This window comes from Ictalurus furcatus, chromosome 14 (assembly GCF_023375685.1).
Source record: "Ictalurus furcatus strain D&B chromosome 14, Billie_1.0, whole genome shotgun sequence".
NCBI lineage: Eukaryota > Metazoa > Chordata > Actinopteri > Siluriformes > Ictaluridae > Ictalurus > Ictalurus furcatus.
The window spans coordinates 16,470,738-16,495,704 of record NC_071268.1 but is presented as its reverse complement, the minus strand read 5'-3'; the positions used below and the strand labels follow the sequence as shown (position 1 = coordinate 16,495,704).

The 24,967-nt window shown below is 38.1% G+C and overlaps 1 protein-coding gene across 1 annotated transcript in view; it reads left to right on the top strand.

Moving 5' to 3' along the window:
• rpgrip1l (RPGRIP1 like) overlaps positions 1 to 22,425 on the top strand; it is a 43,082-nt gene extending 20,657 nt beyond the window's left edge. The window contains exon 27 of the transcript XR_008387646.1: positions 22,142 to 22,425. The gene's annotated coding sequence lies outside the window, so the exon portion shown is untranslated. The remainder of the gene's footprint in view (positions 1 to 22,141) is intronic.
• Positions 22,426 to 24,967: the final 2,542 nt, after the last annotated feature.

The following is a 24,967-nucleotide window of genomic DNA, read 5'->3' as shown; positions in this document are numbered from 1 at the left end:
CACTTTGAATGGCAGTGTCTTATGTCGGGACATTTTTGCTCTTCATGAATTGGTAATGGTCCCATTTCAAGATATGTCACGTGTACAGTATAGGAGTGCTTTCCGTGTTTCTGCAGCCGACAGGCCCACTGCGGGCAGTGGTGCATGATGTTAGCCTTTCACTCCTGTCTCCCTAATCTGCCACCTCTGACCTCTGGTCCTGTATTTAGTGCCCGCCATGGTTTTGAGTGACTGCTCCCTCACCAGCCGCAGCGATGTACTTGTCTGAGTGTGACTGGATGAAGCTCTCGCCTGTCTCAGGCTTTCATTACGCTGTGTGCGCTGCTGCCCACCAGCCAGTACTTCTTCACTGCAGGCCTGTCAACCACATGATCAGGGGTGCATGAAGACGTGACCTCGCTCTCACTTGCTTCCGTATTGGAATATAGGCAGATTTTCACTCGCGTCAGGAAAAAATGTATTCAGATAAGCTGCGCTGAGGGGAAATATGGAAAGATGTCTGTGCTCGGTTAAACCTTACAACCCATAGTTTAACTGATGTACAAGAACTAAAGGATTAAAATACTGAGTGCTGAGAATTAAAAAAGAATTAGTCAAAAAGATGTATTGAAAAGTGTGATCTAGAGAATAACAGAGATCCCTCTCATTTTATCAACCCACCACTGCAAAGTTCTAGCAGAAAGATGTCCATGCAGCCAGTAGGTGGCGTGTGAACATCGCTCTTGTCATATTCCAGCCCACACGTTCAGTCTCACTCTCTCCACGACTCACTGATCCTGAGGCGTTAGAGCGGGAGCTTTTTCCGTCATAGGGCACAGTGTAATCTCTTAACCTCTTGCCCAGTCAGCTTTCCTCCCCTGTGTGTCAGCCCTGTTACCTGCCCTGATATACCGTAATAATTAGCTAAATAGATCACTACCGTCGCCTTTAAGCTTAGCCTGCCCTTTATTTTTAAACTGTCTCTTTGCGTGACAGCTTTAACATTACTTGGGTTAAATAACTGGTTCTTGGGTCACAGGGCTTCTGACCTCGTTTTTTGGCTGGCTCTGCATTAACAACACTTTAATATATGCGCAGCATGTCACTTCCAAAATTACACGTTCAGTTCACCGTTGCCGTGCTCTGTTTCACTGTTAAAGTTTGACAGTTTTTAAGCTACTGTTCAGGCTGTGCTTCAAAGATTGACTGATCTAGATCCTTGTGGAATATTTATTTTCTTGCGAGTGTACGAGTGTGTGCTCGAGCACGCTTACATTTAGTTTGTCTCCTGTTGAGGATTTTGTTGTGACCTTCAGTCTGGCCAGGACAGCGCTTCTCAGAGCAGCGTTTAAGCGTATTGATTCCAGCTAACATAAAAATACACTTATTGAGAGGCTGTTAAAAGCATTAGCATCTTCCTGATAGCACTTACACTCCATAATGTCAGACTACTAAGAGTCATTGTGTGTTGAGCTTAAAAACTGTGAAGCACTGTCTCTTAATCAATGCTTTTCTCACTCTATATCCTTACTCACGTACTGTTCTTCTGAAGATAACCTCCTTAACACCCAATAACGTTTTCCACCTGAGAGAATCTTATTTGCAAAGAGGAATGGAATCAATAGTATTTTGCTACACAGAAAAAAAAGAACATTGAAGCACTTTTATTTTGGATTGAGTGTTACATTTATGGTTTTTAATTGCGAATTATTGAATGGAGCCAAATCTTTTTTCTCTTCGATGGACCATCATCCGTGTATCCCCCTTAGATTGTAGGTGAGTGTGTATGTGTGTACGGGAGAGTAACCACTTTTAAGTGATGTATTAGCTGGTAAGCAGGGCTCTGTGTTCTGTACAGTTCTCTCTCTCTCTCTCTCTCTCTCTCTCTCTCTCTCTCTCTCTCTCATTTCTCGATCTCGCTCTCTCCGTAGGGCTGCAGCAGGATGAATGTTCCCGTCCTCTGTATTCTTTAGATACAGGCTAGACAAAGAGATAGACAAATCAATCTTAATATTAATCATCTGTCCTCCTGACAGAGCTTTACAGAGAGATGACCTTTGCCCCATCCACACTTAAATTACCTGCCCATTGTTTCTCCACCCGCATAGCTACTGGCAATAATTTTCCAGCTCCACCTGGGTTGCTTAACCTGAGATGTACTCTTCAGTGATTGGTATGTGGGAGAGGTTTTTGTGTGTGATGAGAATGGGAATCCATTGCAGTTTTCTTTTGCCAGTAGATTTGCATTAGTAAATATTTAAAAATGGATCTAACCGAGTAAAGCTTGTGACCTGTCATGTGCTGTGGTGGCAGCAGGCTCACGTGTTTTGGCTTTAGTCAGTTTTAGTTGTTTTTTAAGGTTAATTTTTCTACATTTTTGCTGTGGTTTCAGAGTCTTCCATGCACGTTGTCCTGTAGGAAATGAGAGCTTAATGGCTTGTTAGTGTGATAAATAAAAATCAGTACATAGGCTGATAAATTAAGCTAAAGAGCTTGTATAATAGTTTATATTGTGTATATTAAATCCTGCCTAGAATGTGTCAAGTCTTGAATTGGATAATGAACACTACACCAAAGAAAATGTAATTATAAGTGTTGTTATTGTTATTATTTAAAAAAAAAAAAGTGTAATGTTGGGCCTGTTAATGTTATCCTTTACATGTCCATTGTGTTCCTTTATTGCAGTTTGAGAAATGGGTGGCTCCATCAGTATCTTTTCACTCCTATTCAAGTAAAGTACAACTTAATAATGAAATTGAATCAAATTTAATAATAGACATTTCTTAGTTATTTTATTTTCTTAAATCTTTTTCAGTTGCTGTGAATTCCCTTGTGAATCAATGACTAATAGTTAAGTTTTTTTGGAGTGTCTAGGATGTTTACATGGGTGAATAAGTATTCCTTTTCACACCTTGGGAGAATAAGCTGAATAAATTTAGGAGTCCGGTGCCCTTTGGATTAGACATTAGATGTCATTGGTAAGACAAACCGTTCTACATTGTTAGTGATTAATTGAAAGTAGCGGATGAACACCTTGAGTAGTGTTTAATGCTCCAATGACCTTGTGGAAAGTAAAAGGAGCACGTGGAAAATTACAGGACCTGTGTTTCGGTGAGTGCGGTGCTTTAGTTCCCCTGGAGCCACATACCTTAAAGCTATGCTCTTTTTGAAAAACCATTTTGCTTACAAGAAAGATCGTTCTTAATATTTTTCAGTGCTTAAGGCAATTCCTTTCAGAATGCCTGAAGAACTCAAAGCAGCACTTTTATACCAGCAAAGACCATCATATACAGTTTTATACCAGCTTTACTGCTGGTAATATACTTTTATACCAGCAAAGACCATCATATACATATACAGCTAATTCTTTTATTTTATATACTATAGAAAAACAAATGTAATGTAATGAAAGCAACTGTTTATGTCCTCTTGTTAACTTACTGTTGGTTCTTGAAGATTTTGTGTTTAGGGGAGCTTTTTAGCAAATGATGCACCTGTAATGTAGGGCTGAGCCAAATGATTAATGTAATTATCACGTCATCATTTATCACATGATAATATTGTGATTAAATTATGTCACGATATACTTTTATGAGATATCGCGTGTATTGTGATACCCATTTATACTGTCCAAAATGTTTTTTTTTAACAGATGTGAGTTATTTTCCCTTTATTTCCAGTGTTAGTATAATATCTAAAGAAATAAATGATCATTAAACTCAATTTTGAACATTTTTTCAGTGGTGCAATGTAGCAACACTACTACTAATACTTGCAGTTTGTTCGCAAGCCTATATATTGTGTAATATATGGTAACCTGCTAATATGACAGGTAGAGAAATTATACAGTTTTTTTGTTGTTGTTGTTATTTCTACAGTTACTGCTGTACACACACACACACACACACACACACCTGAGCTAGCTAATTGGGATGTCAGGAGCATTTTTAAATGCCCATGTATGTATATTCATAGATCTTGGCATTTCTAATGAAGCTGTGGAGATGTTCCTATGCCATTGTGAATGTATTATTCTACATAGGTTATTTTTAATGGTTTAAAATGACATTTTGGGGACACTTTAATTCTTTTCCTCCATCACTAAGGATTTAGGAACACTGTGTGTTTGCTTGCTTAGCTATTGGTATTTTCTTTTTCCTCTCATATGACCCGTACATCTCCATCTCTGTCCATCTGCACATTCCTGAATCTCAGTAGCACTTCCTTCACATTTCTAACAGAGCACAGTCAGGTTTGATGGTGGGGCTGGTATTGCCAAAGGTGCTGTAACGTTAGCCCAGTGCTTGTCGCTGTGTTTGTCTGCTCTGTCAGTTTTATGTGATCAGGTTGTTTCTGGGGCGGGTGTCAGGCAGGTAGTGTATATGAGGAGTTTACTAAGTAAATACTGTGATCTGTCTTCAAACTGCCAAAGACACTCTAAATCTACTGCCATCTGTGCTTCTGTGTGATGGAGGGCCTCTGGCTCAGAGCTTAAATGGAGAAATTTTTCTCTCGATTTCTCTTGAGCATGTCATATCTCTCTGTCTTTCGCTCACACACACACACACACACACACACACACACACACACACACACACACACACACACACACACTAACACACGGAGAGAATCGAGCACTGCATTGTGATTGTATTTATCCAGACAGTTAATTCTGTTACAAAGAATGCTGAGCATGCTAATTTAACATTTCTTTATGTATAACCTGATTTCTTGTCGACAAAGCGGAGACAACAAGAAATGAGATTTTACATGGTACCTTGCTTTAATAAACAAACAAGAGAAAGAACAAAAGACTTGCTTCACATCAGGTCTACTCTCAGTGTGTAAATATGAACTGAGCACCATGATGAAAGCTGTTTTACTGCAAACATGTTATCGCCCAATCTCAAACAGAGAAGATAATCCATAAAAAAAGGATTATAAAGCATGTCTGCTACAAATGCTTTTTAGAGTGTCTGCTGAAATATGTTAATGTATTCATTAATATTTATATTTAATCTTGTTAATTATTCAGCCGTGGAAACTCGCATATCGAATATAGTTTCCTTTTTTCTGCGGAAAGGTTGCTCATTGTTCTCGTGATCATGTTGATCCCATCTATGTGTGTGTGGAATGTGTTAATGATTCGATGGATTTGACATGTGTACCACAAGTTTTCTCTTTACTTTGGTATGCACACAGTGGATGTATGTGAAGTGGCATAGCAGAAGTGTGCAAGCTTACCCAGCTGTGTGTGTGTGTGTGTGGACAGCTTTTTATCCAAAGTCATGTGAAATGCAGTTGTAAGTCATGTTCATCTGCTTCCTAACACTTTTTTTCCTCTCAATATTTTTGATGCCATATTAAATAAAATATCAAAGAGATTGCATTCATTCTTGCATATTTTTTTGTTTGTTTTGTCCCATTTCTGCTTTTCTCATATGGAAGGAAATTCACTTTTATTATTATTATTTTATTATTATTATTATTATGATTTTTTTTTTTTTTAAATATCTGACTGGTACCTTTTCCCCTACTGCCCTTACTAGAATGTAGCTTTTATTGTGTTGCCGTTCCAAGCCTTATATTTCAATTCAGCAGGGCATACATTTAGCAGGTCCTTATTAAATTTCTTTCAGATTACTCAGTTTTAAAGATTTCATTCACACGGCCCACCTGTAAATATTACCATTAAGGTCTCTTAAATAAAAAAAAAATCATTACTCGCAAAAGGTTTTATGAAACAGATCATGACCACCTGCTTCTTCTCTCCACTATGTAGTGTGAACATTGAGTGCGTCATCCTCCGACTCCAATTTCCAATTTGACTCCAATTTAATGGCTCTTACCCACTTAGGAGTCTTTGCCTGTACTATCTACTTCCTTATGAGTCTGAATTGCTGCATGATTAGTAAACAGTGTAGTTAATTATAGACCTGAGGATCAGACTATCTGCACTATTTCATCTATCCGACAAAATACACTGATTAATTGCACATACCATATTATAGTGTTCATCAGTATTTTTGTTGTTTTGCTTGGTTATGGTAGCTTGGGTCATCATTTTGAATCTGTCCAAATGATTGATTAGACCGTTTGTTTCCAGTTGGCCCTGAGGGCGTTGAGTCAATATATCCATTATTTATGGCTGCTTTAGTGCTATGAGGTCCTATCCTACCCTGACTGCTACTTTCCTTCCTTTAGGACATTTACCTTTACTGAGAGAATGTTACAACTATGTAGTCTGTCAAGACTAACCTGGTAAGCAATTGTTTGTCATTCATTTGTAGACTGTAGCATGAACATTGTGTTCTCAACAACAATGTTTCTTTCGATCTCCATGTACTTTCATTCAGAATCCATTGATCTTCCTAAATCCGGGGTGTTAACCTAAAACTGATAAAGGTCCAGATAAGCAACATGAATGAATGATGACAACAGTTAATCGTAAGTGATTATTTCATGTGGAAGACATATCAGTCTGAAGCGGAGGGTGGTATGGTGGTGCAGTGGGTAGTGTTGCTGCCTCACAGCTCCATGGTCTTTGGTTTGATCCTTGATTCAGGTTACTGTCTGTGTGGCATTTCACATGTTATTCTAGAGTCTGCATGGGTTTCCTTCAGGTTTTCCAGTTTCCACCTCCCTCCCCAAAAACATGTCAGATGGTGGATTGGCTAAGATAAGTTACCCCAGGTGTGAATGTGCCTGCATGCTGCTTTGCAATGTATTGGCATTTAAGATGTATTCCTGAATCACACCCAGTTTTCTCCGGATAGGCTCCATATCCACACAACCCTGTCTAGGATAAAGCGCTTGCTAAAGACAAATGGATGAATTTTAAAGTGTTTGTTTGTTTCATAATCGTGCTTTATGTTCTGGACCTGAGCAGATTTGAACTGGTGAAGTGGTGAATGGGTGCATACTTCTCTGTCCAATCATCTTTGAACATTCTTTTTTTCGTCGTCAACTTTTTAACAAACCTTGCCATAACTTTACTAATCAGCCCAGGGAGTAAATGGAATTTTTTAAAAATGATAAGTCTTTGAATAATCCTTCATTCCTCAATGAGATGCATGTCTGCAATATTCCTCAACTGAATATCTGATACAGAATCTGTCATGGTTCATGTAGAGTTGCTGAAGTATGATCCATTATCCCCCCCACGTGTTGATCGCAGTGGTTTGTGAGTGCTCAGTTCCTATAAAATGCTTTTCTCGGTCCATGTCTGGACCATGATCCACCAGCTGATAACCCCTACCCTAAGGTTTTTTAAAATTGTATTTAAGATCTACTGATGCCTGTTTTAATCCATATTGATAAGTTTAATATATTTACTATTAATCTGTGTTCAGTTTGAAGTTTGTAATGTTGACAGATTAGGTTGACATTAACCACTGCACCAACTGGTCAAGCCTGGATGAAGTCTCAGCATTGCTCATTTCCTGTGTGATTAGGTATTCGTGCCAGCACTGTACTCTGACAGCTTTAAGTGCTAATTGAGAGTGAGAGTGAAAGCACTTCTCTACCTGATGTTCCATTAGCAAAGCAACATTCTCCAGGCTAAAGGTGTGCACAAAGTCAGCGTTTATCAGCAACCACTGCACATGTTTACTCCACAAGTTTCACCCATCAAACTGACACTTCTGACAGCTCTCCCATGGAGATGTTGACGTACAGTACATCAAACCATTACCATATGATTGGCATGTCATAAATACAAACAAGCTCATCTGGTGATATTCTCTGTAATTGCTGTGTGCAGAGAGACAAGGATAAACAATTTGTGTTGTCAGCCGTAATAAGGCTATTTATAATTGACTGAAGACTCTCCAGAGTAGGATGACTGATCTCTTGTTTCAGTCCTGATTGTGCTCTGCTGTCTTGTGTTGTGATATGACAGTTTAATTGCTGAGTGTTAGGGCTGCCTTTTGCTTTTAAGGATCTCTGTTTTTGTTGTTGCCTCTTCAAGTTGCTTTTTTTGTTTGTGTGTCTTGCCTAAGTTATCTGAGTGGTGCAGGTGTTAGTTATAGACTGTAAGAAAATGGCAAACATGATCTGATGATGTAATGCTAGGAAAGATTTAAAAGGTACTAAAGAGAGGAAAGTAATTCAGAAGTCGGGTTTTTTATGTATGGGAATAAATAATCGTCACACTGTAGCCCTGAATTGAGTTCCCATGATCCCAAGGCAAAATGTAACAATGATTATTAAAAGTGGAATAAAAGGGACTAAAATGTTTTAAAAATCAACAAAGTACTAATATTGGCACCTGATTTGTATGAAGCAGAACTCATCAGCAAAATACCTGGGAAAAATCACTAATCAGCAAGCTGAATTGAAGTTGGGTTTGAATCTGAAATGTTATAGTAATAGAGTTTACAAACTAAATGGCCATTTCTTCTCTGGTTTTGAGCGTGCGTTTAATGTTTCTTCATTGAAAATTTGATATTGTGATTTTTTTTTTGTGAAATGCAGAATGCACACTTACCTTTTAAATGTGTGTTCATCAGTGTTGTACAGTGCTGTGAAAAGTATTTTTCTGATTTCTTCTGTTTTTGTTTATATCGGATACTAAATTATTTAAGATCTTCAAATGAAATACAAGATAAAACAAAGGCAACCTGGATAAACACACAATACAATTTGTATTTATCTTTTTTTTTTTTTTATTGAAGCAAAAAAAGTTGTCCAACACCTATCACCAATGTGAAAAACTAATTGCCTAAACTTAAAATCTGGTTGTGCCACCTTTAGCAGGAATAACTGCAACCAAACACTTCAAAAAAAAAAAAAAATGGAGATCAGTCTTTCACTTAGTTCTAGGACAAGGATTTACTCCTATCCAGTTGTGCTTTAGTTTCAACTTACGGACTGAAGACCGGACATTCTCCTTTAGGATTTTCTGGTAGAGAGCAGAATTCATGTCTCCCTCAATTATTGCAAGTTGCCCAGTCCCTGAAGCAAAGCATCCCCACACCATCACACTACCTCCACCATGCTTGACCGTAGGTATGATGATCTTTTTGTGTAAATCTTTGTTTAGTTTATGCCATATCTAACTGGACCCCTCTCTTCCAAACAGTTCCACTTTTGACTCTTCAGTCCACAGAACATTCTCCCAAAAGGTTTGAGGATCATCAAGCCTTAATATTCTTCTGGGTTAGCAGTGGTTTTCACCTCACTACTCTTCCATGTATGCCATTTTTGCCAGTGTCTTTCTGATAGTGGAGTCGTGAACAGTGACCTTTATTGATGCAAGAGAGGCCTGTAGGTCCTTTGATGTTGTTCTTGACTCTTTTGTGACTTGCTGCATGAGTAGTTGCTGTGCTCTTGGAGGAATTTTGGAAGGTCGTCCACTTCTGGGAAGGTTCACTACTGTGCAGAGTTTTCCCATTTGGAGATAATTTCTCTCAATGTGGTTCTGATGAGTCCCAGAGCCTTTGAAATAGCTTTGTAACCCTTTCCAGATTTATGTATTTCAATCACCTTCTTCCTCATCATTTCCGGAATTCATTTAAATTTTGGCATAGTGTATTACAGGGTAAGACCTTTTAACCAATTTGTGCTGTTGAAAAAGTTCTATTTAAATGTTGGTTTGATTGAACAGGGTTTGCAGTAATCAGGCCTGGTTGTGTCTAGTCTATTATGAATGCCGTTTCACATATTCACACAGGTGGTATTGGATAACTTTTTTTACTTCAATAAAAAACATTAGCATTTTAATAATTGTATTTTGTGTTTACTCAGGTTTCCTTTGTTTTATCTTAGATTTTGTTTTAATCATCTGAAACAATTTAGTATGAGATGTACACAAAAACAGAAGAAATCAGCATGGGGGCAAATACATTTTCACAGAACTCTACCTTAATTTGATACATATTACATTTGAGCAATAATGAATGAATGAATGCCTTTTATTGTCACTGTACACATGTACAATGAAATTAAGAGCCACTCCTTTTTTTGTTCCGTGCCAACATGTACATTAAATAAACAAGAAGAATAAACAAGATAAATAAGATAAATTAACAGATAAATAAACAAGATAAGATAATAATGGTGGTATAGATACAGAAAGAGGATTGAGAATACAGGATGACGACTAGCAATGTGTTGAAAAGCGACTCAAAGTGATTCTTTATATAAAAAGATATTTTTTAAATTCCATTATTTATTGCAGCTTTAGTGCTGTGAGGGGAAAAACAAGTGGAAATATCAAATGGCATAGAAAGTTGTTTAGCTATATAAACACTATTTAAAAAAAAAAAAAAGATTGGACACAATAGTTCGAATATACATATATTTTTCATTGTCATAAAGAAATTTAGAGAAACCCTTAAAAACCACATTGAAATGATTGCAATTTAAAGAATATATATTTTTTAATTGAACAGGTAGTTTTTATTCAAAATTAAATTACTTCCATATACAAATCATTGTTTGTTTTTTTAATTTAACTTTAAAACTCCTGAGTGTTGCTCCTTCATGAAGTTGGCTGAGAAGATGCCAAGATACTCTGTTTGTTTAACATTTTTCTTGGTCATTGCATAATTCCATGTTATTTTGGTTCAGTGTTAATGTCTTCATTATTTTTCTAAAATAGTAGAAAATAGTTTAAATGAATTGGAACAAAATCAGAACGTAACTTTTGCACAATACTCTCTCTCTCTCTCTCTCTCTCTCTCTCTCTCCCTCTCTCTCTCTCAAATTGACAAATCCAATCAAGCAGAACGCAGTCACAAAAGACTGTTTGTGTTCATTTTGTCTGGATATGAATATTTATTTCTTTCCTCACTGATAATGAAATCGGGCATATATGCACCCTGAACTCATGTAGTCCTAACAGGCTTCAGTAGGGACTGGACTTTTGTACTTGGCCCATGCAGGGTCAGGTGTGTGTCATCCTCTAGTGACGATTGATGACCTGCGGCTTTTGTGAAGCGAAGTGGTCAACATGTTTTTCACCAGCTCTTTGTAAACCATGAGCTGTGTGCTACTTCACAGAATAGTTAGTTTAACATTACCTCAGTCTATTGGCCAGCAGACTGGGTTAGTGTTAGCCGAAGGGGTTTTTAACTTTTAACTTTAGGTGAGAACTTTGCAAAATGCAAGTAACACCGTGATAATCAAGATGCAAATAAATGCTGTTTTGTTTTCACAAAGTTGAGGAAATGTGCTTTGAGGTGCATCACAGAGTGGCAAGCAAGCACTGAATAGCATTCATTGATGGTGGCGCTCTGGTGGGCTAACACTAGCTCAATAAGAAAGCTTCTATAGGCCTCAGCACAAACTCTGCTTCATTCCCATGACAGTTGAATGCAACAGCAGGAGGAGAGAATGATATTCAGCTCTCCTGACCTATGTGTCTGCTAGTCAACCTCTCTGGTGACACATCTATACACAATACCGCCGCCCAGCCTGATGATGACAAGCCTCCCTCACACATTAAGAAGTGCACACGCAGCTGGAAATTGGCTTTTGTGGTTGTTTTTCCATGTGATCCTGTTTGTTTTATGAATAGCATGTTTTATGTCCATTATTTAGCCAATGAGATGACAGAAATATTAGTTGATAATATTGTTAAGAGATTCCAACAAAAATATGTATAATCACAAACCAGTGGACTAACTCTTCTTCCCCAGTTTTAAGATAGCTCTCTACTTTGTTTTTGGCAAGTGGTGTCGTAATTCTTGAGACAGGTGGTTTTTGAAATATTTTTCACAAGCCCTCCCCAGGGTCTGTTTGAACTAAACCGAAACAGATTTCCTCTTTTTATAACCAGTGTGGAACAAAAAGACGCAGCTCATTCTGCCTCACTTCTTCTATACAGAGCATATGGCGGAGCGGGAGTGCAACAGTTGGTTAAATGGAGGGCTGCAGACCTGTACAAAGAAAAGCCCAGACATCACTAGCATTCCAAATAGGAGGCAGGCACAGTCTCTTTTATTGGACCAATATGTTGGTACTTTTCCTTAGAGAGCCACTTTTGTTCCCATATCCTCTAGCATTCAGAGGCATGTTCTCAAATGTTTTACACCTCATATAGCACTTTGTATTTGTCAGGCACACTTTGACACAGATGTAAGTGATGTTGCTCTTTTGAAAGAGTTCAGTGCAACAGAGAAGGTTATTTTGATCTAGCCCAAGACTCTGAGTGACTCTTAGTGGGAAATGGGTGAGGGGTGACCTGGAAGAGGGTGGGTTCTGGTGTGTGTCAAATCATGCTATGGTTTTATATGTTCAAGGTTATTATTATCTTTTTGCTAAGTATAACTTCATGGATTGTGAAATATACTCCATCATAGGAATTGCAAACAGTGAGTTTGATATCAAAGGCACAGTGTGCAAAAAGCTCCATCTAACACCCAGATTGGTTCTTTGGTTTGTCCCTTCAGGGCAGCCTTTAAGGATTCATTGTATAAGTTTTAAAATAAAGGTCCCAGTAACTTTCTTTTTGATTTCTTAAAAAAACTTTTTGATTGGTGGTACCAGAACTAAAGACATATCCTAGCAAAATTGTTAACATTATGTGGAGGGATCTTTGTGGTGGGAAATTATCAATTTATTGTGACAACAACAAACATGTTTAAAGAATCATGTAATGGAAAAGTTCTGTAATGAACCAAATATGGTTCTCAAACTTTTTGCAAACAGAGACCTAGAATTTTTTTTTACTTATTAGATATTTGAATATTGAGCCTATTTATTAGTCATAGAGCTTTTTATTCCTCAACTTTTCAGTGACCGAACACATTGTGTCCAACTTGACAATATTTACAGTGCTGTGAAAAAGTATTTGCCTGATTTCTGATTTCTTATTTTTTGTCTATATCTCATACTAAATTGTTTCAGAAATTAAAATAAAATCTAAGAAAAAACAAAGGCAACCTGAGTAAACCCAAAATACAGTTTTTAAAATGATGATGTTATTTATTGATGCAAGAAAGTTATCCAATACCAACTGGGCCTGTGTGAAAATGTATTTGCCCCTGTAGTTACTAGCATGGTGGTGGAAGTGTGATGGTGTGGGTATGCTTTGCTGCCTCAGGGCTTGAGCAACTTGCAATAATTGAGGGAAACATGAATTATGCGCTCTACCTAAAAATCCTAAAGGAGAATGTCCGGTCTTTAAGTTGAAACAAACGCAACTGGATTTTGCAGCAAGACAATGATCCAAAGCACAGGAGTAAATCCTAGTCCTAGAAGTAAGTGAAAGACTGATCTCCAGTTATTAGAAGTGTTTTGTTGCAGTTATTGCTGCTAAAGGTGGCACAACCAGATTTTAAGTTTAAAAGGGCAATGGGTGATATTTTCACATGGGTGATAGGAGTTGGATAGCATTTTTTTTTTTGCTTCAATAAAAGAAATAATTATAAAAATTGTATTGTGTGTTTACTCAGGTTGCTTTTGTTTTATGTTGTATTTCATTTGAAGATCTAAAACTATTTAGTATGAGATATACACAAAAACAGAAGAAAGCAAATACTTTTTCACAGCACCATATAGGCTGTTTTGTTTTTTAGTTATTGACGTTTGTAATAAACCAATAAAAATCAAGAGACCAATCAAGCGGGCTAACAACTATAACAATTCAACAATAAACATAACTTTAACTATAATTAAATTTTTTACAAAATTAAAAAAAAAAAATCACATACCCCTTGTGGGTCCTCGGACCTCACTTTGAGAAACAGCATTGTATAGCATCGCGCTAAAGAATCTTTTCTGATGCTTTTATACCTTCAACAGAATTTGGCCATCCACCTAGGGACTTTTTAGACAGCTGTTTACCATTGACGAACTGTTGAGAAAACTTTGTATAGTTCAATATACTGACAAAATCATTACATATAGACCAGATGATTGGAAGCTGAATTCACTTTCTAAAAATAAGCATGAAAATGGGATTTTCAAGAAAACTTTTAATACATTTAACTAATCTGATTCGGATAAAACAGTTTTCATTTACATCTGACATTGTATGAGTCAAATGTTCATTATATATTTGTTCACATGGAATAGGGTTCAGCTAAATGTCTGCTGCAGTTAATTATTAGACAACTCCTGTCCTCTGATACATGCAAGAGACACCTACATTATTTAGTTTTATTGCAACTTGAATCATACAATGTCAGCTGTAACTGAAAACTGTTTTAACTGAATCAGATTAGTTAAATGTATTAAATTTGTAAGTGTGAATACAGTATATTTTATTACTGCAAACCAGTGGAATATTTAGGAAACAAAATGTCTTTTCACTTATATTAACTTGTGGTGTTATGGTTGTTGACCTACTTGTTTTTATTTTTTAAACATTTAAAGCCACTTGCCTGCTTCCAAACTTTTGGTCTGTAGATTATTTTTAGTGTGTCTGTCCACATTGCTTAGTGAAGGAACAAAATCATACATGCTGACTTTGAAAGCATGCTTACATGCTGTTTTGCCATTAAACATCTGCAACCTGACTCATCACACACCCTTTTTATTAATGGACAGGTAATTCTAACTTTATGAAAATTGTCATAGTCATTGAAAATTGAAAAAAAGTCATGACTCCCTCTAGTCTTATAAATTCATTTATTTAAATGTCCGTTTATTCACCCCAAACTTGGAGTCATTTGGAAGTCTCTTACCTGTATCAGAGGACAGGAGTTGTCATCTGTCCATAAACACAGTGCCAAAAGAAGCCTAAGGCAACACAAAGAGCTTCAGATAAGGCAAATATAGCCTCTATGAAATGGGCTGTGACTAGAGCCATTCTTAGGCTGGAGCTGAATGGAATGTATTTGAGTGGTGGGTAATGCTGAAAAGCATCTCTCAGCAGCTGATTACTATAACCAAAGGTCTACGCCTCGTTTGGAGGTTAGGTTAGCTGTACAAAGGGATCACTGACAATACTTTTAAGGCAACAATGTGTGTGTTTGTATTCAAAACTCTTGTAACCTTTTTGCCTCAAGATAATTTGGGGCTCGAGGTGAATCAGGTTACTAACTAAGCTCTCACTTCTCTCTCTCTGTTGTGACCTACAGAGTATGACTAAAATGTTGTTAGTAATTGTGAGACACCCCAAAGCTTTGAGAGTCAGTTGACCTTTAGACCTTGGAGTAGGTTTTTAGATAGCACCATTGGCCTGGTAGGCTTCTCAGAGGAAACCTGCATAATATCAGTGTCATATTATTCTATTTATTCTATTGTTGTTGTTGTTGTTATATTTGTGGCCTGTCCTATCACACTGCAGGTTGTGTATATGCAGAGTAGTTTTGTGTTTCAGCTCAGATAAGAGTGTCTGAACGTGTCTACATGGTTAGACCCCTGTCACTGCTCCTATTGTTTAGTCTGATGACAGCACCTTTCACTACACTCACTTGGACCAGGAGGACCACTGCATGTAACCTTTGACCTCCGACCCTATCTGACATCTTTACACCCACCCAGGAAGTGCCCCTACGCTGACCTCCCTGACAGTGGTGGGGTGTGAATAGGCCGGTTGAAGATGGGAGTGGTGAGTGTGAGTGAGCGAACTACAGGAGCAGGCCGTAGGGGTTTTTGTTCTAATCGTTTCACACCGATGTCGACTTATTGAGGAGAGGCTATTACATGATAATGGCCATTTGAACTAAACGATGAGGGGGGTTTAGGCCATGTAGGGGGGCAGGAAAATAGAGCAAAGGCAGGGTATGTCTTGCTGGAGCAAGGTTTGATAAATGAACTGGGAGGAGAGGCCCATCTGCTCTGGATTTTGCTTTCTTTCATTTTGGTTACATGCTTATTTTTGGGAAGGACATGGCTTAGCTCCTTCACAGGCTGTTTTTTAGCAGTATGTTTCCTTTGTCTGGTAGATTTTGAAGTATGGAATTAGTTTCACTTTAAGGTCTCTCTCTCACTCTCTCAATCTTTTTAGCAAATTTCTCACTTGACATGTGAGATCAGAGGACAGCACCACCGGCCTCTTTGTCATAACTAGATATGGAGCACCCTGGGACCACAGACTGATTGTTATCATTTACATCGAGCAGACTTGACTTTAACCAGAGTGGACATGTGTGTGGAAACAATAACATTAGGAGCTCTTAATTTCCCCTGGAAACACCATCAATTATTCATGCAGATCCAGTTGGTGTTATGGTTGCCTCCTTCACTCTGTGAACCACTGTTAATTACAACCTACAAGACTGTTACAGTTAATTTCAAGGCAAGCATATTGTCTCTTCAAGGCTGTCGAGTGGGTCATAAATTATCCTGAAGGTGAAGGAGAACTCGGGGGAAGCAGTTATGAAAATTTCATCAATCTCAGCCGCGCGCCACAGCTGCTCCTGTCAGCGGCCGCATTGTGGAAGAGTATCGCTGGGCGCGGGGTCAAAGCTGGGGGGCTGCCAGGGCCGGGGGGCCTGTCACATCCCAGGACTGCTCTCTGTCACAGCAACGCACTTAAACTAACTCTCTCTCTCTCTCTCTCTCTCACTCACACTCACACACACACACGCACACACACACACACACATCAGTCGTTACTAGGGTACTGGGCAGAAAGCCACAGAGGCAATCTTCAGGCTGTCCTCTTCTATTAATTTACTTACAGCATGCACTGTATTATATGGTGTGTGGGTGTGTTTGTGTGTGTGTGTGTAGTGTGCAATCATCATAACTGTAGTAGTCAGTTTGGATCAACTTTTCTGAGGCTAAACCAGTCCATAGATAACTAGGTCTTTATGCCCATCTGTAGCTAAATACATCTCCACTCAGTAATGTAGTGGAGCTGAGAGCTGCTCTCCAAATCTTAATCCATTTCTCATTGGTGTCAGCTACATCACATTACGTTACATTACACACACACCAGCACACCCCCACACCCCTCATTTCCTCTGATCAGCAGTGTGAGGCCAGCAGGCGAGAGTTCTTCCCTCTGGTGCCCCGCTCTGCCAACAGCTGTGCCACCCATCCGTAGTCATACATCAGCGCCCATGCCCATCCTCTCCCCCTCGGCCCAAGATGGGCACTCAGGTGTTTGCGCCAGCCTTGCTCGTCAGGTGTGTACATCCTATTCCATCCCTCAATCTGTCAATTAGCAAAGTATGTGTGTGTGCTACATTCCACAAGCTCTGATGTTGGCCGGCTGGCCTGTCACTAGGCGGAGTAGGGTGGAACAAAGCTGACACGGCTGTTTTGTCTTTTCTTTTATTACGGGCTAAAACGTGGGGTGGAATTTTAGAGACTGTCATGCTGACAAAGGCTTTTTTATTCAAAGTTGTACAAAGCAAATAGGCTTATACATTACCTTCTTGACTTCCTGACGAACGACCACATAATCCTATATGGGTTTATTCAGTGATGATACGACTTGAAAGAAAAAGCAAGCTTGTCTACACTGCCACAAATTAGTCTTTTATGTCTCAAGCAAGAACGAGGTCTGAAATGTGTATTCTCTCAGCGAAAGCCGTCTGCATTATTCCCACTGAGAGATGTGTGATGCCTGATTTAGCGAATGACCTTGTGTGTTCAGGGCTCTGTCTGGGTCTTAGCGAAAGCCGTCTTCTCCTTAAGATGGGCACGTTTTGGCACCTCGGACAGACGCGTAAACAGATGCAGTCTCTGTTAGTAATGACAGGTGATTATATGTGGCAGTGGTGCCAAGGCAATTAAACGGTGGGCTGACGGCACCATTTGGCGCACTGTTATCCCAGCGTTAGGGCTAATTGTAGCGGCACTTTCACTCCTGCCAGGACGTGGCTTCGAACATCGTTAATTTTACACCAGAGCATGTCGTCTGCAGATGAATGTTGGCTTTGTTGGAGCTTTCTTCTATTCCAGGCAGGAACAGACACTCAGAAGTAATTAGCCTTGCTTTTTTGTTTTGCATCTAGGGTGTGTTTTCATATTATTATGTGGCCTTTCCTTGGTGATACCATGTCTGATTTGGTGTGCTTAGGTGGTGTGTGGTGACCAGTAGGCTTCAGTGGCTCGACAGCTGTGACAGTGTTCTTGTTTGATGTTTCTTTAGCAGTTCTGCTTGATGCCTTTCAACTATTATAACTCTGGCACGTATGAGAAAGGTGTCATTTCGTAGCATTTGTAGTTTTGACTCATTTGTGGTAAGATGATAATTATTTGATCATTATGAGCACTCTTAGGATTTGACATAGAAAATATTTTTAAGTGGGTAAAAAAAAAACCCAGGAATAAATTTGCTTCTTAAAACACATTGCATAATTAAGGCAGTGTTCTGAAGATAGAATCATTTGTACAGAATGTCCAAACGTACAACCAGTAGAGTGCTATGTCTCTTAATCCCGATCGGCATCATTATGCATTTGTAAGTACAGAATCGTCACCCAAAACAAATGAATATCCAGCAGTAGCTCGAGATCACTGATTGTAGTGGGGCTGGACGACATTAATAATGACATAGCCTTAAACAAAATTAAGTCTAGAGGTTATCACACTTGACTTGCTATATGTTACTATCACGTGAGCCCAATAATAAGCAATTGAGAGCTCAATGGCATACAGTCATCTGCCATACTGTATAGCAGCTTGGTTTGTGTTATACAGCAGGTGTGTTTGCCTTGTTTCAGCAAAATATCCAGGAACAGTACAGTTCATAAACCACACAAAAGTCCTGAAATTAGTCCACACGTTTTCTTCTTTTCTCAGCCTTGCATGGAAAACAAGGTCATTAACAACAAGGTGCACTAATTTACAGACATTATCCATGCCATAATCCCCATTTTCTGTCTCTTCATTTTCAATAGAGTATGGATGTTTGCAATAGAAATGGTTCTCGACAAATACAGATCTCCTTTGTTTGCAGAGATATAATTCTGATTATTTGCTATACAACAAGATCTTGGCAGCCAATGAGTATTTTTAAACTAGCCTAGTCTGGCAACCATGTCATTAACTGCACCTCCTCCTCCATGAAAAATGTTCATAGAATGAGTTTGGGGCAGCTGGATTTTTGCCCCAGTGTGCGCCTCTGTTAGCACTTGTTGCAGGTTCCATCTTTGAACATTAGGTACAATAATAACTCTGTGGAAATAAGTGAGCGCTTTGCACTACGATTGTGCAACATCTATTAAGAGGAGCAAATCAATGGAAAATCATTGGTCACTCCAAAGAGATAATTAGCATTTTAATTGAATACAAGATGTGTGTAAATCCAATTCCATATATACTGCAAACAGTTCCAAAGCACAGCACAGTATGGAGTATATGCTAAAGTGGTACATTGAGATTTCCTATAATTCAGAAAATATCTCCTATTTTTCACATGATATTCATTATATCTGTGAAATTCCACTTGCCTGATACAGTAATAGTCAAGTGGCTGTAGCTGAATATACAGTAAGGACAGCTACCCTGGCTTAATTTGCACTTAGCCTGGTCTATGCCAAATGACACTCACTCTGTCTGCTGGACTGGTTAACATATGATGCCATTTGCTGTCGCCCAATGTGGCATGCTGTTATTCTTTAATTACTCTGGCTTTAACAGCGCAGGGCTTGGGCAGCCTTTGCTAACTAGCTTTAATCAGATGAGATCTCTAGGAACATGCTCTACCAGCGTGCAATGGTATGTATGACTTAACAGTCATGTACACACATACCCCTTCACCAGCAGATGCACATTATTTCTGTCTTATTCTTGGATCTCAGGTAATGAGCATGTTATCCCTGGATTTATAGTACAAATGTTGGCAGAATACATCTGATGCAATAGACTAAGCTAAAAAGTCAGCGTGGTTATTTTATGCAATTTCTCAAAGATTTCCCTTTACATATTTCACAGTGTGAAATATTAATAGAAAGGTAGATAACATTAAAAGTGTAATCACTTTGTGTGCTTGGTTATTATATTTACTTTCCAGTTTGTACCTGGGGTAAATTTAATTTTTTTGAATTTCTATTCCTACCCTCACAAAAAATAATATATAAAAGAATAATACATTCATTACTGACATTTTAAGCTCTCAAAATTACAAGGATTTTGAATAGTTTTTTTTATGCTGTTGTGATTTTTTTTTTCAAACTCAAAAAGTAATGCAATTTCTGCTGTAAACCTTTAGACATTAATATTGTAAGAAGCCTGCCCTGAAGAGAATAATAGCATTGAGTACTTACTGTAATGTTGGAGACACTTATAGAGGGATCTTGATCCACTCCTTCATGCAGATCATTTTAAACTCCTTTATATTCTTAGGTTTGTGCCTATGGATCTCCCTTTCCAATTTAGACCAAAGGTTTAGCTCATCATCTTGCTGAACACATCTTTTGCTACGTCTGAACCTCCTGGCAGAGGCAACCAAGGTTTGGGCTGAAATGGTACTTGGAATTAATGATGTCTTCAGTCTTCAAAAAATCCTCTGAAACCCCAGCCACAAAACAGCCAAAAAGCGTCACTGATCCATCTCCATATTTTACAGCGTGTATCAGGTCCTTTTCCTTTATTCAGTGCCCTTTTGTCACCACAATGCTGATGGTGTACATGACCAAAAAGTTTGATCTCATCTGACCACAGCACATGATGCCAATTATAGTTCTAACAACACTTGGTGAAGTTCAGGTGCTGCATTTCATGAGATGCTTCCAGGAAGCAGATTGTTGTGAAAGGGAAAAGCTGACAAACACAAGAATAATTTAAATCTTGCAGCTCTATTGCTGTGATCTAATTTAAATCTTGAAGCTCTATTTCTGTGATCTTTGGGGTCTTTTCTAATTCCTGACAAATTTCCCACTTTTTGGTAACCTTTTTTTTTGTTATCGTCCTAATTGTGCCTTTTAACTGTGTATGTATTTCATATACATTAACTAAATTGTGCAGGTAGTTTTGTTGATCATTCTTTACTGTTTCTTATGCTAGTGGATAACAAAAGGATTTTATGTGTTATATATATATATATAATAAATTTTCCAGGGAAACAGGACATGGTTAAAGACACCAACAGAGTTCCTGAGGCCTGAGAGGTCTGAGAGCAAATGACAAATAGTCAAATATTTTTGCTTTTCACAAATGACAAATTGTTTGCATTTATTTAAAATATTCCTTAGGAGTTTCAATTATTTTGGCACATATATTTTTGATTGAAACTACTATTTATTTATTTATTTATTTATTTATTTTAAAGTAGACTGTTTGTTAGTTGCTCATATAATAGTTTTTTGGGTTTTTTTTGCAATAAAAATGAAAAATTTGTAATAATTATTGTGTATAATGGGTATTTCTTAGCATAATTTCTGCTCATTTTTCTAAAGGGTGCCAATAATTCTGAACTGTATATTTAAGAAATGGCATATTAGTAGCAATATGTAGCATCTTATTTTGTGCCTGTGCTTATATGGGGTATTCTGATGTTCCAAATGCAAACACTTTGAACATTAATGTAGGAGCTACTGTAAGTGTGTGTGTATGTGTGTGTTGGCAGAGGACAGTGGTGTCAGATGGAGTATAATTAGGAATCGGTGAACAGACTGTCCTCCCGGTGGGGTTAGTATGCTAGATGCTGTTGGGATTCAGTGTTGTCAGTTTGGCCAAGGCCAGCGACTTCTAAATATTGGGTCAAAGACACTTCCTGTGTATTTCCATCTAATCCCCTCACACAGCTGTGCCAAACTCATCAGCGGTAATGAGACACACTCACACACACTCTCACACACACACACTCACACACGCACTTGCACACAAACCTACTGTAATGATGGAAAGTTTTTTTTTTTTTTATGTGTAAACCAATACAGAAATGTGCAGTTGTGTTTTAAATTGTGTAAAATATACTGCATTGTTTTTGTTGAGGCTTTAAATATTTTTAAATATCAAACTGCTGAACAAACTGAACTCACATTTCAAGCTTGAGTCCTCTATAAGCTTTCAAGTTACTCCCAGATGACAGTCCTAAATAACTTTTGTCACAGACAATTATATTTGTGTTTAATTCCAGGCACAAAAATACCCATGCCAGTGTAGCTGATATAACCATGACTGTTCAATTTGCCATGGACGTAACCACCTCATAACATACCATTAGAGCACACCATAATACAAAGCAGGGAGCTTAGAATTTGAAGCAGGGAACAGTCTGAGTATTCCTGATAATCCTTTTCTGATTGAAATGTCACTGATAGTGCGACGAGGCTTGTCACCCTGAATAACAAATTCTATATTTACTCAGGGCCAGACTAGAGCTCCACTGCCCAGGGTGCGCATGTCTCCCTCCATCAGCTGAAAAATGAATCAGCCCCATTTAGGCAGCACAATGCAGGTGAGCCCCGGGGCAGTAAGACTTTCTTAACTGCCTTTTTTTTTTTTTTGCAACAATATTTGTTACAGGTTCAGATTGTTTTTGTATTATCGCTTCTTTGTTTCTCCAATTTTGAAAACCTAGATGACATTTGTTTTCTCTATAAACAGGATCTGTCATATTTATTTTTGCTGCAGTATTGTGCAATCAGCTCTGATTTTTTAAAATGTGAAATAAATGCATTGATGCAGCAATTTTATAAATAATGTTTGGCACAAATAACAATAATATACGTCAGATACCTTTGCCATATAGGAAAATACAGAGGAGATAAAAGAAGCCAACTCTCTTGCCATAGTTGAAACACTTCATTCATCATTCTCATGCAGTTGTCATTAATACTGATAATCATGACATTAATACAGTGGGGAAAAAAGTTCTTTCTCTCAAACATCAACTGAGTGCCTATTTTTGCTGTCCTATATTTTACAGTTATTTATTTTATATTTATATTAACAGCTCTTGTGCCTTTTTCTTCCTCCTGTGTAAAGACACATTGACAGTTGTTTTAAGTGGTTAAAACTGAGAGAGCAATTAAATGATTTTAGACAGTTAGAAAATGTAATTCTGAGATTTAAACTTCCTTTTTGCCCTATCTGTGACGATATGACTAAAAGGGTGAAAAGGCATTAGAGACCAACTTTGTGTGGCCACTGGTGCTGAGCAATATAATGATGATCTTGGTTTCAGGTCTGGGATTTTACATTTTCACAGAGTGAAACTTTAAAAGACATGTAAGAGAAAGCAAAAATAATATACCTCAAATTGGAGGTATCAGATGTATTCAGGTAAAAAAAAAAAAATATATATATATTAAAGGGCAGACAAGAGGAAGACTTTCAGTAGCACCCTTTAATATATTTCCATACCGGAGAGACAAGCCCTGTAAATACAGGAATTATCACAGAGTTAGTGAGTTAATTAACGAATGTTAAGGAGCCCCATAGGAGAGGGGTTTGACAGACTGCTAAAATGGTTTCTCATTACCTTTCCTGATGACCTTTGAGGTAATAACTACAGTGGACTCACAATGGAGTACAGCAGTATCATGCAGTATCATATTTGAAAATAATATATTATAAGAGCAGTGCAGCATATGATATAAATATATTTAAGTTCAGCATGGAATGACACTTCTACTGTTTAGGCATGTTGCATTAAGTGTAATGTTTATTGAAATATAAGCCTTTTTTGTATGCTTGTCTTTGGAAAGAGATGGGTTTTAGCTGGTTATTTGATTCCCATGGCAAAAATTCAGCTACTTCAGATACACAAACTGCCTTCCATGTGTAACCTCCTTAAAAATACACATCAGGAGTTTGCAAAACACTTTTTGACTCTTTCATTGCGCTGATAGCTACTGCATCGTCTCTTACTGAGGTCAGACACTCAGTGTTATTGAATCAGGCCTGATCCACTGCCAATGAGAATCCAATGCCATTGATCTCTGTGTAATATGAGCTCATTAGTGTACTGACTCAGGGTCAGGTTGTTTGGGAAATGAAGAGGGTGGCCATTTTGACCTTAGCAAGCGCCTCCAATCGATTAGCTCTGACTGGGAAAATAAGCCACTGAGAGGTTAACTCTGCTTTGCCTGAAACACGATTACAGTACTTCAGCCTCTTGGTTAAAGCATTAGACCAGAGTAACTTAATTAGCACTTTCTTATAGTATTAATAATGACTTGGGCAGACTGATTTACATCGATTCTTGTTTCGTGTGTTTCATGAGACGAATGGCACCACATATTTGATGTGTTTAAGTTGTGTGAGAGTGCTTGCTAAACTGCTGTACTCAAAGGTAATGTTCTTCACGTATTAGATTAGAAGCAATAAGTATTTCAATTGAGTGTTACAGACAGAGTCAGGTAGGACTACAGATACTTTATGGCACAAAATATGACCGGTGTTTTGAGGTGAGGAATTTAGCACTTTTGGAAGTAATACATCTTAACTATATATAGCACCTCTCTGTTATTGTCATTAATAAGTTTATGATTGCTATGAATTCTGTTGAATAATTAACAAATTGCTGCTCTTACAATTACAAAAACTGCCTTTTTGTCTATTGAACCTCATCTGTCCTCTAAACGATTGTTGACACTGTGGAGCAGCATCTAATATAAATGGTTAATGGGTTGTGATGACCAACTACATGGTTGAAAGACCGTGTAATCTCCCCTCAATTACCAAAAGGCGCATGCAGCCCTCTCTGAAGCCTTCCCTTCCTCCCTTTCTCTCTCCCTCAACCAGCTGCTACTGATGAGCTCTGATCGTTGTGCTGTCAGGTGTAAAAAATGAAAAGCGCTGCACTAAAGAAGGCACTTAGATGCACTAGGCAGATGACTAGTTATTTATGTGCTTGCACCATGTGTCACAGTAGAAACACGCCGGCATCTGCACATCTATTGCTTTAATTAACCATACAGTCTGTCAACGCGGAAGTGGGCAGGTACTCTGTATATACAGAGGTGTGCAGCTGCATTAATACAATTCAGGCTCACTCTATGACAAGACACTCTTATGCAATAATCACAAGCAGGCTTTCATAGAGGCAACATTGCTTCTAGATTTGATTTAATATTCTTTTGCACTTTTTTTTTCTTTTCTCTGAAACGTTTCAGTGAGCATATTGATATACAGAGGGAGCAGTTCTTTGTCTGGAACCTTATCCAGTACCTTATTTCTAATTATACGA